The following is a 19,316-nucleotide window of genomic DNA, read 5'->3' as shown; positions in this document are numbered from 1 at the left end:
TAGTCAGATGTGCAGCATTCCATTCATAGAGAATAATTCTCTTACTTTGGATCAGTAAGAACTGGGCTCATGATAATCTTCATCATAATTGTGATACTCAGTTCTTCTCATTACTACCTGATTTTCCATGGACGTCTGCTTGCAGTAAAGATATTTTGTTGTGTGTTTCATTCTGAGTTAATTACCTAACTCAGATAGATATCATTGTAATAGATGCTGCCTCATCAGCATTCAGAACTGTTCTCAGCTTGAAAAGAAACAGTAAAGAAAAGACTTCTTAATTACACTCTGCATTCCCACTCATTAACTGACCTTTCTTTCAAATAACTATAAATCATCTAATGTGGTATACATTACAGATAAATTAACAAATATCCACATAACATAGTGTGTCTATCAAGAAGAAATTGTCCATTTGTAATCAGTTCTGTTTATAACCAGTATTTGAGGGTTAAATCCTATTAGTATCACACACACAAAAAAAACCCCACAAATTTATTACTATCTTTTTTATTCTTTATAAATGTGTTAATCCAGAAGGAATCATCTCTCCCTCTAAAATTCGAGTCAATATCCAATTTGTCATGCAGGGTGTCAGGCGGGGTTTCTGGTACCGCTCCTCACATAAGAACACAGGACATGGCGAGGCCAAAAAGGAACACCCACGGAGCCATAGGTAGGGGAGTCATACCACTATATTCTCGCTGGCGACTGGGTTGGAGACACAGGAAGCAGGAGCCACACAATTCTCAACCCTCATTGTGCCGCTTGCAGGCTCAGCCACCATCTTCTTGCTAGCTCCCATTTTCTGCTAGCGTAGCCACAGCAGTTATATTAGTGGCCAATGGCTCACTGGTTACAGCTGACGGCCAACGAGTCACAGCTGATGGCCATGCAATCACAGTTGGCCATTTACTACCTGAGCCAGCACCTTTCTATGTGAGGCCGAGAGCCTGGAAACTGCTCTTTGGGGCTCTGTCCCCACAACCTTAGTTCTTAGTCATATCAAGTTTGCTTTCTCTATAACATATAGAATCAATTTTTACCAGGAAAAAGACAAATATTATTACCGATTCTTCACACATTTTTATTTTCTATCATCTTTAGCTCATTGAATAAATATCTATTCTATTTAGTTAACATATCTAATCTTTGGAACTCTAATATCAATGACCACAAAAAATACATGCCAATTTTATTTAAAATACGGAACATTAATTTATATGGCAATATGAAATAAACAGTACTATTTTTATGATACAAATATACATGGAAGAATAGAGATAGCACAGGCTATTGAATTTGAAAAACAGCTCATTTATATAGTAGCATGCTGTTTTTTAAGTATGCCCACAGTCACATTCATCCAAATCCTTAACTACTCAGTATTACATAATACAGTCTCCAGATATTAAGAACTTGTGCAATTGTTTCCCAGGGTTAAAAAGTCAAGTGAAAAAAAAAAAAATGACTAACTTAAATTAATTACAAAAAAGTCCTGGGTATACCTCACATATTTACATTCATAATGGGAGTAATGCCCATGAGTATATATATATATATATATATATATATATATATATATATATATATGTATATATTTGACATTACCTCCTCAATATAATTTCAAGTAAAAGCCATACTTTCTTCTCTCAGGCAGATCTCACTCCATCACATGTACTTGTAATGAGGTAATAACAAAAACTCATTAGATATAAGAGCTTCAGAATAGTTCAGTATTGTATTTGTCTGATGCTTCCAGGTTGGAGCTGTCTTCCAAGATCCAAAGAGTAAGGTGAGCTGTTCAGCAGCATATGTCATTTATATTTTGGACCGGGACCAGTGATAGTATGTTGGGCTAAGGATGAGGAGCCATTAAACTATCATACGTGCCTCTTGAAGAGGACAAAAACTTGCTTGGTGTGAATTGATAAACTTAAATATTTTATTGAGTCCAAAGAACAACTTAAATATTAACATAAAAAAAAACCTAAAGTTTTTGGAGTGGACAGGTGGCTCAGTTGGTTAGAGCGCGAGCTCTGGGCAACTGGGCTGCCGGTTGGACTCCCACATGGGCCAGCGAGCTGCTCTGTCTGCAACTAGAATGAAGTCAATGAGCTGCTGCCCAGCTCCCCGGTGGCCAGAGGGCTCAGCTGATTAGAGCGCGGGCTCTCAACCACAAGATTGCGGGTTTGACTGCTGGACTCCCGCAAGGGATGGTGGACTGTGCCCCCTGCAACTAACAATGGTAACTGGACCTGGACCTGGAGCTGAGTTGCGCCCTCCACAACTAAGATCGAAAGGATAACAACTTGACTTGGAAAAGTCCCGGAAGTAAACACTGTTCCCCAATAAAGTCCTGTACCCCTTCCCCAATAAAAATCTTAAAAAAAAAAAAAAAAGAAGAAATTTCCTCTAGAGAGAAGTAATTCTCTCACCATCCATTTGTCTGAAAATTTTTCCCAAACATAAGTCAATTTTATACCAAATTGTCAATGGGAAGAGTTTCCTTGAAGCAATATATTTTTTAACGTCACATATGCCAATTCAAACACGTTTTGAAAATGTTACCATAAATGATTTTAAGAGCAAATAGATAGACTTAAAATTTCTACTCACTCCTTTGTAGTCATGCAAATATATCTTGCTCATAAATGCTTACAGTTTTAGCTATCTAATCTTTCTATCTTGATAAATAAAGTTGCAATTGGGAGATGAAATGAAACGAGCAAATATTTATTCCAAATGTGAGTCAGTGAACATTTCTAAGTATTAAGTCAATCACTTATGGCTATAATTGATTATAATGGTGCTACTTACAGTTAACACTTTGCCACCATTACCCTGTTTCTAGAGGTTTATGTCTCAGCTATAGACATTTGCTCTGTATTGAAATACATGTTGAAGATGTAAGCCTTTGAGAAATCACTTTTGTGGAACGGAAAAGAAGAACAATCATACTGGACTTTTTTCTTACAACATTTTCTCTTCACAACGTAACCACTATGTTTGAATAAAACATTTTTTAATTGCATGAGGACTTTTTTTAAAGCAAGACTTGACTGTGACAGTACTGCATTAGAAAAAATATGTAAATGCAGAAATTACTTTCTCTTTTATGTTCTCAGTGTTTTTTAGCTCTCCATACTGTAGTGGTATAGAATATAAAAGCATATATAATTTAAAGCCACAGTATGCCTAAAGCCAATTGATTTTTTCAGCTACCTTGTATCTAATTTGCTAAAAGAGTTTTACTTACTAATTGCATATTGGTTTTCCATGTAGACATGTTCAACAAACATTTAAGGATATCTTTATCTTCTCCTTCACTATGAACATGAGTGTGCACTATCCAAAATTCTGCTCTCAGTTCTTTGGAGCATAGAACTGGAATTGTTGAACTATATGATAATTATAATCTATTTTAAATTGTTTTGAGGAAACACCATACTATTCTTTTTAACAGCGACACAATTTTACATTTGCATTAATTTAATTTTAAAACAATAAGGGAAGTCTGTTTCCCCTATATTATAATTGAGAAACTGAGGCCCAACAAAATTAAGAAACATCTTAGCTCCCAAATTTGCTAAAGGATAATGTCAAGATATGAAATAGGCTGTTGAGAGTAAGGAAGCTGGAGTCCACACACACCTGAGTTCAAATCCCAGGTCAGCTTCTGAAGCCCAAGAGCCCTTGGACACATTAAAGAGGTTCCTGAAGTCTCAATTTCCTCATCTGTAAATGAGAATGATTACCTCATATAGCTGTTATGAGTGGATTAAAGGAGACTGCCCATCAAAGTTATTTATGTGTCGGGAAAGAAAAATATATTTCCCTCCACCTTTTTAAGTTCTTGGACTGGGAGCTATGTAACAGAATACAGATTAACAACAACAAAAAAAGCATACAATTGTATTTAATATGACACAGGAAACTTCACAAAAAATGAAGACTCAAGAAAGCGGTTAAGCCTGAGTATTTTTATGCTAGGTTTGATGAAGAGTAGAAAGTTGTGGAAAGACATGATAGGACAAATGGTATGAGGTAAGTGTGGTAAATTGGGGGACATTTAGCAAGCCCTGTTCCTTCAGATTCCTCTCTGTGCCCCTTAGTCTTCCGAGATAAGGTTGCTTCTTTTGTGTAGGTGGAGGGAGGGCCCTCTTATATGAATGAGCGTTTTATGACCTGCTTCAGGCGGAGGTCAGAAAGTCCTTCCTGAACATGTCATTTCACAATTTCCTTCAACTTGAAATATTCAATATGACCACAGCCATATTTGGAGGTTGCTTGTCCTAAACCTCCTTATATGAGGTCGACAATTAAGTTTGCGAACTCATCCTAGAAAAAGTGCTACATGCCTCATTGTTAAATATCATTATGGTTACCTTCGAAGGACTCCCCTTGGGAAGCTATGCACCAACACCAGTGCCTAGTCCACCCTTCAAAGCAATTTTGGAACTCTTTCTGGAATGGCCATCAGAACTGTCGTCGTATTACACTTGATGTCCTGAATGTCATCAAATTGTCTTCCTTTCAATATTTTCTTTAACTTCATGTAAAGAAAGAGGTCATTGAGGGCCAGATCAGGTAAGCAGGGTGGGTGTTCCAATACAGTTATTTGTGTACTGGCTAAAAACTCCCTCACAGTGTCGTGTAAGCTGGTGCATTGTTGTGATGCAAGAGCCATGAATTATTGGTGAAAAGTTCAGTTCGTCTAACTTTTTGACTCAGGCTTTCAGCATTTCCAAATAGTAAATTTGGCTAACTGTTTGTCCAGTTGGTACAAATTCATAATGAATAATCCCTCTGATACCAAAAATGTTAGCAACATCATTGCAATTAGTTTGCGAACTTAATTGTCAGACCTCATACTATATACAATGGGATAGTGCTTCGCCATAGAAGGAAATGGATTCTTGTCATCTGCAGCAGCATGAATGGACCCAGAAGGAATTGTGCTGAGTGGAGTGTAAGACAGATAAAGACAGATACAATTTGATTTTACTTATATGTGGAATCTAAAGAACAAAGTAAACAAACAAAACAGAAACAGACTCATTAATACTCATTTATTTTAATGGTTGTCAGATGGGAGGAAGGTTGGGGGTGAGTGAGAATGGGGAAGGGAGTAAGAAGTACAAATTTGTTATTACACAATAGTTATGGGGATGCAGGGTCTAGCATAAGGAATATAGTCAATAATATTGTAATAACTATGTATGGTGTCAGATGGGCACTAGGTTTATGAGGGTGATAGATGGGAGGGAAGTTGGGGGAAGGGTGAAAATGGTGAAGGAATTAAGAAATACAAATTGGTAGTTGCAAAATAGTCATGTAGATGTAAAGTAAAGCATAGAGATTATAGTCAATAATATGATAATAGGTGTTCATAGTGCCAGATGGGTACTGGACTAGGCAGGGGTGTCACTTTTTAAATCACATAAATGTCTTATGCTGCACACCTGAAATTAATATAAAATAATATTGAATGTCAAAATAAATAAAGTGAAAAAATAAATTAGTTAATTAACCGCTAGATGTTAAGCTCCTTGAAAACATTTTGTATATTTTTTTGTCACTGCTTAATTTTCCAGTGAGTAGAAAAGTACCTGGAACATAGTAGAAGCTAAATAAACAGGTACATATTTGTAAATTGATGCTGAAAGTTATTCAGTAAACATTTATTGAGCACTTGCTTTGTGTTGGCACTATAACAGGATTTTAGGCATGGTGTCTTTTTGCACAAGATGGAAGTTATAGACAAGTTATAACTACTATAACTGGTGAGAAACAAGTTTTCTCAAATGACTGGGAAATCTACTAGAACAGCAAAGCTCAGCATGGCAGCCACTAACCACATGCAGCTATTGAGCAGTTGAACTATGTCTAGTCTAACATGAGATGTGCTGTGAGTATGAAATACACACCAGACTTCAAAGGCTTGGTGCAAATAAAAAGAGAATGCAAAAATATCACATTGCAAACTTTTGTATTGATTGCATGTTGAAATGGTAATATTTCAAATATTATATGTTAAATAAAATATTAAAATTAAGTCACATTTCCTTTTAAAGTCTATCAATGTGGGTTTTAAAACATGTAAAATTATATAGATAGCTCACCTTATAGTTCTACTGGACAGAGCTATACTAGAACACCAATGATAGAAGTATTATCTTATTTTCAATGTATGAATTGAAAAACTTCTTTACACTTATTTCTCAGATTATGTACTAAGAATTTTGAGTACTAAGCTAGGGATGAGTCTGATGAATAATTTGAGTGATTTAAGTAAGTTATGTAATTTAAAAAGACTGTACCTACTTCTAGGTAGTAACCTAATTCAATGCTTCATAATTCACATGTAGATATAACGAATATAATGAACCAATCTTGATTCTCCACCATGCCTAGGATTCTTTGCTGACTGGAGGAAAAGTAAGAAACTTTCAATAGTTTATCTGGCAGGTATTCAGATTTGACCTACTGCTCCAGGTTATACATGAAAAACCTTTCTTTGTGGGGGTTCTGCTTCCTGGATGTAGTAAATAGTACAATCACTGAAAATGGCAGAATTCAAGGGTTTCATTTACTCAGCTTGTCAAAGAGTATTGAGACCTCCCTGTGACAGCCGTATGATCAGGACCCAGTGTGTGCTTCCTGGCTGGAAAATGCTTCCCCCTCAGCCAACTCTGCTGCTAGAAATTCTCAGAAAACCTTTGTAGTGTTTGTTCTCATGTGAAATAGCAGCAGAACTATGACAATTGAACTTGGAAATTCTGTGCCTCATGGGACCAGGAAACAAGTAGATTAGGGAGTAACTGGGATGCTGAATAACAACAGGAATCTCTGGGCAGTGTTATTCTGGGGGAGAAAATTTATGAAAGAGTTTTATCTAAGACGAAAAAGTTGCAAATAAGAAGCATGTAAACACCAGGCAAGAGGGGAGGAATCAGAAATCTAACAAATTGCAACATAAAATAAGGAAAAAATAATTGGTAGATAACGTGGCTCTTAAAACTCTTTCTGCCAGTGCAAAACTTGTGTTCACACAGGATCATGACTCAATCTGAACTTCAGGCAGTGAAATGACTGTACGTGTGTTGTAGTCATTATTGCTATTTGTCAAATATCCTAAGTTCTCTCCACGTCTTGGCATTTAATAGGATTTTACTTCCTGGCAATCTTGTGGTTCAATGGGAACCTGTGATTAATGATATCTAACAATTTGTCTGTGCAAGGGATAGAAGTTTCTTCTGAGATAGAGTGTTCTATCATCAGTGCAAGGCTGTCAATGCTGTGTGGGATCTAAGACCTATAATGAATTGAGTCATTGGTTATACTACCTTCAACATAATAGGTGGAAACTGACCAGAATTATCTTTTCCAAATAACTTATTTATTATAAGGTTATTTGACATAACAAAAAACTCTTTGATATAAAGTGCTATTCAATATCCAATCTGTCAGACTTAAATTATTTAGTCTACACATACACTCTCTCTCTCTCTCTCTCTCACACACACACACACACACACACACACACACACACACACACACACACATTCTTTTGGGCTAGCCATAAAGGGAACACAGTGCCTTAGCCTCTAGGCTTCATTCCCACCACCCAATCCCCAACCCCCTTCAGTACCTACACTCCTGATGTGTGTAGATTCTCTCTTTTTCTGGCAGCTGCCTACACTGTCATTGAGGGTTGCATTCAATAAGAGTGTTTTCATTTGAGTGATGTCCAGAGATGCAGGCTCTTTCAAATGTTAGAAGAATGAAGGACAGCATTCACCTCTGTAGTAGGGGCAAGAGCCATTAAGCTATGGAGATTCAAGGTTTATATATCAGTAATGAGAACTTCCATTTCTGAGATTGATTCCTCTAGGACTGGTGCTATTTATCCCTTGCTATGATGGGCTATATGTAAAACAGTTAATGTGATATATGACCCCAGATATAATTCATGTCCATAGTGGCTTTTCAACCCCACCTATTTGGTGGTAGATTTTACAGATAATCAAATTAGACAATACTAATATGTTGATGCTATGGCCATACCTGGAACTTAGTCCACATTTTAGACACTTGTGCACACTGAAAATACTTCCAGGGTTCTCTTTTCCCTCTGGTATGATGACTGCCAAGAATCAAGATTGTGACAGCTTCATCAATTTTGGTCCCCGATTGATTATAACCAAAGATTTCTGTCATTAATAACACACAAGGTGCAGATAAAAGAAAAGAATATCAGACCTAGATTTACTGGTCTGGATTGCAATTTTGGTTATGTTATTTATGAGCTATGTCACCATAGGAAAGCAAACCAACTTAAGGTTTATAAAAACAAATGAGATAAAATAAAATAAATCTAGTCTACAGATGAATGGTAATTCACACTATGAGAAGCACTAGATTTGACATTTCCAACTGAAACTTTTCTAGATTCTTTTTTAATGTAAAACCCCTATATGACTAGTAGCATTTGAAGAATGGTAAAGTCACAGCAGCGTCAAAGATGACCCTTAGCTTTCCAGTATAGATGGTACTACCATCCACTGAAATAGAGATTATGGAAAAAGAAAAAGTTCTGCGTCCTGCTATTGTCTCAGAGAATGGAGTGATTTGCAAGACTAATTCAGAAAAAATGTGGGTATCTTTTTCTTAAATATCTCTTCATCGACTTTAGGAACGATATTTTCCATTTGGACATTAGGAGTTGGACTCAATTTCTTTTCCTTCTGCAATACGTGAATGTCCATGCTAACTTCATGCACATGTAAATGTGGTAAAATGCTCTCTCCTAGCCTTATCAATCCTTCTCATATAATTCCTTCGAATTACTCACCACTCTTTCTCCCTGTCAATAGATAAGGGAATTTAATTTCCAGGACCCAGTATATTTTGCTTCACATTTCTTTCTTTCTCCTAAGTCTGCACATCAAGTATATAGACTCCAGCTCTGGCATCTGCTTACTGCTTCATTTTTGTTTTTGTTTTGTTTTTTTCTTTTGACACTACTAGATCCTTATTTTTGTACTTATTCTTGACTGTAGGAGAAAAACCATCCATTGGTGTCTGTTGGTGCTAGGTTGGTCAGATGTGTGTTTGTCCTTTTTCTTCTATTTCACCTCTCACAGCATAATGAGTATCAATCCTGACCATCTTAAAGTCTGAGCAATATGCAATCTATTAATATTTTGACTTTGTAACTATGTGAAGTAACATTTTAATTAATATTAGGGTGTGTATTTTGTCAACAGGAAAAAAGAGGTTCAGTCTATTTTCCAAGGGATTCTTCATTCATTCAATCAACAATTACAGTTTACTAAATAAATATCCCCACTATAGGGCATGTAAGAGAAATAAAACATATCAAATTGTCCTTCAGTTAATTCAGTCTCGTTGAAGAAAAAAGAATACATCTATTAACCATTTTCGTTTTGTTTTTCTACGATATTTCCATTACTCTTTGCTTTTACCTACAGATAAAATGGATTTGGCAGCTGCCTAATATATTTGGGCTCTCTGGAGAGTCAATCTAAAAACAAATACGATTTCAATGAAGTAGTTTTTAAAACATGTTTAAAGTAAAATTCCCTGGTAATTTTCTTAAATCTTTAACTGATTTTGCTTAGGTAATAATATAATTTAAATGTTTGTCAGTCTAATTTGTAGTTAAGTAAAATCAACTCACATAGCTTCTTATGTTCAGAACACCAATAGGCATACAAATGCATAGTTAAGGAAATTCTCAAAGAACTCAGTAAAAAAACAACAACACTTAAATTTATTAATTATATTCTTGGCCAAAAGTTATTTCAGTTATCAAATTAATTGTCCCATGAACACCTATCCTTTATTGTCTTTACATATATCATGCCTACACACACATCATGCAAATCTACACATTTAATTTTAGTCCAATAAGAAACTATAATTCACCAAAAGCTTAGTTTGATTTCCATACTTTTAAAAAACCTCCTCAAGTTTATTTCCCTGCTGTCTTATTTTGTTTCGGTTCTATCCTGAAGAAAGCCTCTGTCTGATTTGAAACGTTTCCCAGTGTCTATTGGAGTGTCTAATTTTTCATCTTATTAATACTAATAATACAATGCATTTAAGTACTTTGCCATGTTTTGATAAGATTACATCGGAGGAAAGGGGGTCTAGCCTTTTCCAGCTATATAAAAATGTTCAAAAAATAAAGCATCAGTGCTAAAATATATATGCCCTGCTGACCATTTGCATCAAAAGAAATTTGAACACATGGTTGAAGCCTGTTCTATAGAAGTGTTCTCTGAAGATGAGAGCCATGCAGAGAGCTTCATTAACATCCAAATATTTCAAAATGAAAAATGGGAGGAAAGTATATTGGAAAGATTGGACAACAAAACATTACATGAAACAGCATACCATTATGAAAACTAAAGGGAGATTTTTGGTTTAGAACATAATTGATTTCAATTCCTGTTTCAATGTAATGAGAAAAAAAGTGATAGTTTCAAGAGGGAAAAATAAAGTACTATACTTTTCTCAGACACTGGTCACTTTGAGTTTGCTTACTCATGCCTTCCATGTCCCTCAGTCTCAACACCAAAACGAGGAAAAAACACTGGTTTCATAGTATAGTGAACAAAGAAATAAAAGGATTTATTTAATTCATCCTAAAATTTCCAGAAAAAAAAGAAAAAGAAACTATAACAATTTAAGCATCCTATTTTTTTCAGATATAATTTACATGGAAAATTATAGTGAGACTTAGAGCATATACATGTTCCAGGAAATTGTGATATACTTTGATATATCATAAGTGATTTAGCAATTCTGACTAAGCACTAAATTTTTTTTTTTTAATTTTATTTTATTAAATTTATTGGGGTGACAATTGTTAGTAAAATTACATAGATTTCAGGTGTACAATTCTGTATTTCATCATCTATAAATCCCATTGTGTGTTCACCACCCAGAGTCAGTTCCCCTTCTATCACCATATATTCGATCCCCCTTACCCTCATCTCCCACCCCCCTTGCTCTTGAGAAGTTATACTATCTGCTATTTGAAGAGTATTTTTTTAAATAAGTTAGAAGATGTGAACTTAATAATTAATGATTTACACTTACATTTTATCATAGAGGAGTAATATCCAAGCTGCAGAGAAGGAAAGTATTGTTTCCTCCCACATTTATCATGCAAAAGGTGTTATAAAATTTCTGCCCCCAGGAAGTGCCTGAAAGTCACTTCTTATGTCTACATTCTGGCTATGTCTTATATTTAGCAAGGTAAACAAAAGATATGGTCCAAATACAAATTAATTAATTAAATTAATTAAATAATTTAAAAATTCTTAGGAGCAATTAAATGGCTATGCCAGGCAAATCAATGTTTTACTATTATCTTAGCCAAAATGGCTAAATTATGGGTTTCAATTCTCTGCTTCATTTTTCAATTGGTGACAAAGAATTTGAATATGCTAGGAAAGCTTATCACTATCCTAACTATCCATACATCAAAAAGACCTCTGTAGATGTGTCTTCTCCACCTCTCGTGGCATTGTATACACCAGAGAGATTTTATAGTACACAAAAGTTAGTGTCACCGAGTAATTCAAAGTTGACTCAGATTTCCTTTTCACTCTTATTAGTGAAAATTAACTACAACATCCTGTTAATATAATTGATAATTTGACCTAAAATTTATAAAAAATGTTTTCTTAATAAACGAAAATTTTTTTAAATATGTGCAACTAAATTTTGAATGGATATGCTTCATTACAATGCTAGAAAAAAAATGTGGTGAAAATGAATTACAGTTGATACTTTAACAACATGGGTTCAAAATGTACGAGTCAACTTATACACAGATTTTTTTCAATAAATACTGTAAATGTATTTTCTCTTACTTATCATTTTCTTAACATGTTCTTTTCTCTAGCTTATTCTATTGTAAGAATACAGTATTAATATATACAACATACAAAGTATGTGTAATTGACTGTTTATGTTATCAGTAAGGCTTCCAGTCAACATAGGCTATTAGTAGTTAAGTTTTTGGACAACCAAAAGTTATATGTGGATTTTTGACTGTGTGGAGATTGGCACCTCTAGCACCCATGTTGTTCAAGAGTCAACTGTATTTGAAGTTATGATGTGTTCCTTTTCAACATTCTAGTTTAATTCTGACTATAAAGAAATTCAGACTTACAATTTAGTTATATCAAATACTAATGACAATGACCTTCAAGTAGTCAAAAATACTTTTTGCAGTTATAGTTTTTCAGGAATCCTCTTATAAAATCAAAACAAAAATACAATCATAATATTCTCTGTCATGATGATAGCATAGACAAAACAGTTTGAGTCTGATCAAGCTTTTGACATATTGAGATTATATATACATGTGTATAATCAACAGGCAGGTCAAACAGAGGGCATGGGAATTATCAGCAGTCATTAGACCACACTGGAGAAAACAACTTTTTAGAAACACTATAAACAAAGGAAATAAATAATTCAACATCTTCCACAGAGCTTTAGGGCTATAAATCTGTTTATAATCATTTTTTAAAATGTGAGCAAAGACTTGAATGCATTATGACAATTAGACTGTGCTTTAAAAATGTAGAATCAGACAATCTTGACAGCTTCTTCACATGAACTATTAAGACACTTAAGTTTCAAGTATTCCCAAAAGAAGAAGAATTAATATTCTGTGGAGTTGCATGCATATGGAAGCCCTCAGAATTTCCTGAAGGGTTCAAGGTAGGTTTAGCTATCCTGATTTCTGACTCTATCTATAAGAGAAAATGAAGTGAAAAAGTAAAGCAATTATCCTGATTAACCAAGCAAAAAATAATTCTCTGCAAGTCAGAAAAAGGTAATTGTTGAGGCGTGAATTATCCAGATTGACTGTACTATCTATGTTGATTGGATTAATCAAATAAGACTATGCTACTTTATCTTGTTTGTATAGACAATGAGAAAAAAGAATGCATGTTATATCATGAAGTACATATAACCTCAAACTCGAAGTATGCCTGTATTTCACTTCAGAACATGGCACTGAAGGAAAGATTTATTCCAGGCAACCAAGCATATATTGGAATAAGATGAAGATGAAGAAAAATTCCAATATCTTGAAATAAAAGTGCTGTAGCCCTAATGACCATAGAGTTTTCAAAAGCATGCCAGGCAAGAAAGAAACAAAGAGAAAGACTGCATCATGGGTAATACAGAGATGTATATCTCATTTCAACCTAAGAGATTTTGCACACATGTAGGGGATCCTAACCACATAAAGTAAGCAGAGAGAAGAGTAGATCAATCAATTCAAGTGTTTAATAGATGACATTAAAACTAAATAAGTGATTGAGATAGAGGGTGACCTACTTTAGAGTAGTTAGTGACATCTTCCCTGAGAAAATGTATTAGGTATCTATTTCTGTATTAGTGGCTTAAAACAACACACATTTATTATCTCAGTTTCTCCATATCAGGAGTCTTGTACAAACTTAAGTTGATCCTCTGCTTTGGGTTTTTTCTCCAGACTGTAATAAAGGTGTCTGCCCTCACTTAGGTCTCATCTGGAGGTTTGACTGGGGAAGGATCTTCCAAGCTCAGTTATGTGGTTGATGGCAACATTGAGTTCTATTTGGGTTATTAGACTGAGAATTTCAGTAGATGGTTATTGGTCAGGGCCTGCCTCATGTCCTTGCCACATGGACTTGCCTACATGACAATTTGCTTCATCAAAACTGCAGGAGTGAAAGTCTTCTAGCAAGATTGAAGTCAGAATCTTTTTTAAATTTAATCATGGAATTGATATCCCTCTAGGTTCAAGTATCCTATTGGTTAGAATAAAGTTACCAAAGAGGAGGAGATAACACCAGTCCATGAATACCAGGAGATAAAGATCATTTGGGTACATAGTAAACATTACCTATGACAGAAGGTGACTCCTCAGCCTAAACATAAGAAAAATAACAGTAGGAGTTCCCCAGTCAAAAGGAAATGCCAAAAGGCCAAAGTAGGAGAGTCTTTTAAGTCTTCAAGAAACTGAAAGAAGACAGAATAACTGGAAAATTATGAATGATGGGGAAAGTGTTAAAAGATGGATTGCAGGTAAGTCTTCATAGGCTATATAAGTTTAATTTTATTTTACATGTAAGAAAATAACTTTGTTTTTATTTGCTTGGCGAATCACAGGATTCACGTATTCCTTATGCAAATAACTTAGCTTGTTATAGCAAGAATGGAAAGAATGTCATAATGGTGGTGATAATAAAGAAATAGAGACAAGATAATTGAATGTGTTCTGGGATTTCCCAGTCAAGATGGTGGAGTAAGTAAATGCTGTGCTCAGCTTCTCTCAGGACCACACCAATTACAAGTAAACCACAGAAAAACCGTTGTTGAAAATCATCTGATGTCTAGCTGAACTGCAGCGCTACAAGTAAAGACATACAGAAGAAACCACTTTGATACTAGTAGGAGGGGCAGAGATGTAGAACAGGCTGGTTCCACAACCACATGTGATCATTAAAAATTGGGAGGGATATTTCAGCTGTGAAGGTCCACCCCCTCCCATGAGGAGCGACAGATCACAGCCTCTCCCCAGCCCAGAATTCCAGTACTGGGGAGAGAAGTCCCCACAACTTCTGTCTGTGAAAACCAGCAGAGATTGTGGCTGAGTGAGATGAGGGTGCCTGGAGTCCCAGACGCTACTCTTAAAGAGACTGTGCACAGATTTACTCACTGATGGACTCAGTGTCTCTGAATTCCAGCACTGGGGCAGCAGCTCAATAGGAGCTAGGAACATACTGGTGGGAGGGGAGGAACTAAATTGTCTGACCTCAGGGTGAGGACTGGAAGAGCAATTTTCTCCTGGATAGAGGATCCGGTGGAAGTCATTGTTTCTTTGTTGAGCCCTCCCTCTCTCTGCATGTAGATCAGGTGTCCATCATATCTGAGTCTCCATCAAACCGTTTGTCACCTTTTGTCTACCCCTCAATAGTGATACCCAAAGACCATGCCCCACCCAACTCCCAGGCACACCCAAGCCACTTCCTGTGACTTTTCTGTATAAACAGCTTTCCTTGGCTCATGCTGATTTTTCTAAAATCACTCAAAGGTTCACAAAACCCAAGCAAGTAGCATCTGGCTTCAGCATGTCTCGAACCTCTGGCTGAGCAGCCCTAAGCCTGGCACTAGTGATAGCCAGCCTAAGTTTGCAGCTTGGTCTCTCAAGTCACTTCCAAGCACAGCATGGGTGGCTGCCATTTTTAGATTGTTTTGTGGCTCATGCCACATGGCCACAGGCAGGGCACAGACTGCAGCTAAACTTGGCCTGCAGCGGAGGCCAAGGAGGTCCTGGGGTTGGCAGGCCCAAGGGCTATCTCTGGCTGGCCAGGAGTATCACCCAGCCACCTCCAAGGATGACAAACCCAAAGGGCAAACTAGGCAGACACCAGAGCCCCACTAAAGTAAACCCTGCTCTGTAGGCTCAGTCCCTGCACAACAGCTCCTCCACTGTACTCACAGCCAGTCCTCCCAACCACTCAGCCTAAGGGTCAATCCTTCCTACTGACATGCGAACAGCAAGCAAGTCTCAACTACAACAGAAGGACACACACAACCCAAACAAGAGACACGCCTGGAGCACCCAGCTTTGGAGCACCCACAGGGCACCTACTACATAAGCCCTCTCTACTGAGACCGGGAGGCATACCATATTTCCCCGAGAATAAGACCAGGTCTTATACCATATTTCCCCCAAAATAAGACCAAGTCTATATTAATTTTGGCTCCAAAAGACACGTTAGGGCATATTTTCAGGAATGTCTTATTTTTTCATGTACAACAATCTATGTTTATTCAAATACAATCATGTCATCTTCTTCTGGAACATCATCATAACGTACTAAATGCATCCGTCTGGCTGACGCTCTTAACTGGGGCTTATTTTGTGGGTAGGTCTTATTTTCGGGGAAACATGGTAAGGATAGTCGATGATCTCAGGGAGAACTTCAACAAAAAGATAGGAAACATAAAAATGGAGATAGAGAACATTTTAAAAGAACAGACTGAAATAAAGACTACAATAACTGAAATAAAGACTACATTGCAGGGAATCAACAGTAGATTGGGTAAAGCAGAGAACTGAATCAGTGACTTGGAAGATAAAGTAGCATAAAACACCCAATCAGAGCAGCAAAAAGAAAAAAGAATTAAAAAAAAATAAGGATAGTTTAAGGGGCCTCTGGGACAACATCAAGTGTTCCAACGTTCGCATTACAGGGGTATCAGAAGAAGAGAGAAAAAGCAAGGAACTGAAAATCTATTTGAAAAAATAATGACTGAAAACTTCCCTAACCTGGTGATGGAAATATATGTACAACCCTAGGAAGTTCAGAGTCCCTAACAAGATGAACCCAAAGAGGCCCACACCAAGACACATCATAATTTAAATGCCAGAGCTTAAAGACAAAGAGAGAATCTTTAAAGAAGCAAGAGAAAAGCAGTTAGTTACCTACAGGGGAGCTCCCATAAGATTGTCAGCTGATTTCTCAACAGAAAATTTGCAAGCCAGGGGGATTGGTAGGAAATATTCAAAGTGATGAAAAGCAAGAACCTAAAACCAAGATTACTCTACCCAGCAAAGCTATCATTTAGAATTGAAGGACAGATAAAGAGCTTCCCAGACTATAAAAGGCTAATGGAGTTCATCATCAAACTAGTATTACAAGGAATGTTAGAGGGACTTCTTTAACACACATCCACATTCTTTAACACACACACACACACGTACACATACACACATACAAGATTAAAAATATGAATAATAAAATGGCAATAACTTCATATCTACAATTACTTCCAATGTAAGTGGATTAAATGCTCCAATAAAAAGACAGGGTAGCTGAATGCATAAGAAAACAAAACCCTTACATATGCTGCCTATAAGAGACTAAATTCTGATGAAAAGCCCCACAGACTGAGAGTAAAGAGACAAAAATAGATATTTCATGAAAATGAAAAATAAATAAATAAATAAAGCAAGCAAGCTGTGGTAGCAACTCTTAGTTCAGACAAAATAAACTTTAAAACAAAGGCTATAACAAGTGACAAAGAATGACCCAGTAATCCCACTTCTGAGTAATTATCTGAAGAACCCCAAAACACTACTTTGAGGGGGCATGTGCATATGTTCATTGCAGCATTGTTTACAATGGCCTAGATGTGGAGGCAGCCTGGGTGTCTGTCAATGGATGCATGAATAAAGAGGAGGTGGGACGTATACGCAGTGGAATATTGCTTGGCCATGGAAAGGAATGTGTTCTTGCCATCCGCAGCAGCATAGATGGACCAGGAGGGTGTTGTACTGAGTGTAACATGTCAGAACAGTGAAAGACAGATGCAATGTGATTTCACTTATATTTGGAATCCAAAGAACAAAATAAACAAACAAACGAAATGGAAACAAACTTTTAGACACAGAGAACATTTTGATGGTTGCCAGAACTGGTGGTGGGGGAGAAGAATGGAGGGCTGGGAATAGGTGAAAAAGAAGAAGGGATTGAGAAGTACAAATTGGCTGTTACAAAGTAATCATGGGGATGTGGGGTATATCATAGGAAATATAGTCATTAATATTTTAATATTATGTATGATGTCAGATGGGTACCTAATTTATTGGGGTGATAGTTGGGAGGGAGGTTGGGGACAGGGTGAAAAAGATTAAGGAATTAAGAATTACAAATTGGTAGTCACAAAATAATAATGGAGATATAAAGTAAAGCATAGGGGTTATTGTCAACAATATGGTAATAACTATGTGTAGTGCCAGGTGGGTATTAGACTAGTCAAGGGGATCACTTCTTAAATTATATAAATGTCTAACCACTATGCTGTACACCTGAAATTAATATAAAATAATGTTTCATGACAACTGTAATTGAAAAATTTAAAAAGGGGGGGAAAGGTGAAGTGGAATAAGAGGCCCAAATATCCTGAGATAAAACAAATAAGTCATGGGGATATGATGTACAGCATGGGGACAGATGCAATGTGATTTCAATAATATTGTGATAGCATACTACAGTGTCAGATGATTTTTGAACTTATGGTGATCACTTCCTTAGGTGTATAAATGTTGAATAGCTATTGTGTATGCTTGATTGTACCATTAACTAAGAAGAACAATATTGTGAAGTGGAAGGGAATACATTCTGAATAGAAAAAAGCTTAAATTCAATTGTGGACATGTTAAAATGTACATGTCTTTGAGACTTAAGAGGAGATGTCAAATAGGCAGTTGGAAATAAAAGCTTAGAGTTCAGGGGAAAGATTGAGCTGATTATTCCATTACATGAAATTAATAAAGCTTGGACATAACCAAACATTGTAGAATATAATGCACTAGTAAAGAAAAATATATTTAGGTTTGATCCCCTGCTCTTTCATCAAATAGTTGTATGTTTTTAGGCAAGCCACGCTATCACTTTAGGCCTTTGTTTTGTCAGTTGTAATTACATGTATGGTTTTACATTTGTGAAATGTAAAGTCTATAATGTCTCCAGGGAATTATTATTTAATTAACCATGTGTCCTTGGTCAAATTGAGTAGTGTCTTGGAGCCTCAGTTCCCTCCTATGAAACATGAACATGCAATAACCTCTGAATTCTGAAGTCCCTCCCAGTTTCAAAATTCTCAGACTGTTTTTTATTTTTTTAATTAGTTTCAGGTGCACAAGACAAAGCAATACTTAGACATTTATCATTTATATCCCTCATACTGTGTGAACCCCCTTCCACCATCCACTATCCCTCTGACATTGCACATCGCATAGAGCCATTACATTTCCACTGTCTCTATTCCTAATGCTGTACTCCGCTTCCTGTAACCATACACACACACACACACACACACACATATATAATTATAGTTGGCATTCATTATTGTTCAGCTTCAGGTGTACAATGCAGTGATCAGGCATCTACATCATCCCTGAGGTGGTCTCCCAAATGGGACACGTGTCCATCGGATACCCTACAAAATCTTTACAACATTATTGATTACGTTCTCCAAATTAATTTTCAAAACCAGTGGCCATCTTGTGGTTATCAATTGTTTTCTAATCTCAGACTCTGTTTGAAATGCAGTGTGTATTCAGAATTACACAAAATAATGTCTTGTTTTAAAAGAATATTTCAAAATTTTTGAGGACTAAAAAGATTCCGAATGTTAAAAATTAACTTTAAACTGATTTAATTTAGCCTCTAATCAATGCACTGAACATCATATACATG

Source organism: Rhinolophus sinicus, chromosome 17 (assembly GCF_057876585.1).
Source record: "Rhinolophus sinicus isolate RSI-liver-muscle chromosome 17, RSI-T2T, whole genome shotgun sequence".
NCBI classification, from domain to species: Eukaryota; Metazoa; Chordata; class Mammalia; order Chiroptera; family Rhinolophidae; genus Rhinolophus; species Rhinolophus sinicus.
The sequence above is the reverse complement of the archived record's forward strand: the minus strand, read 5'-3'. Positions refer to the sequence as shown.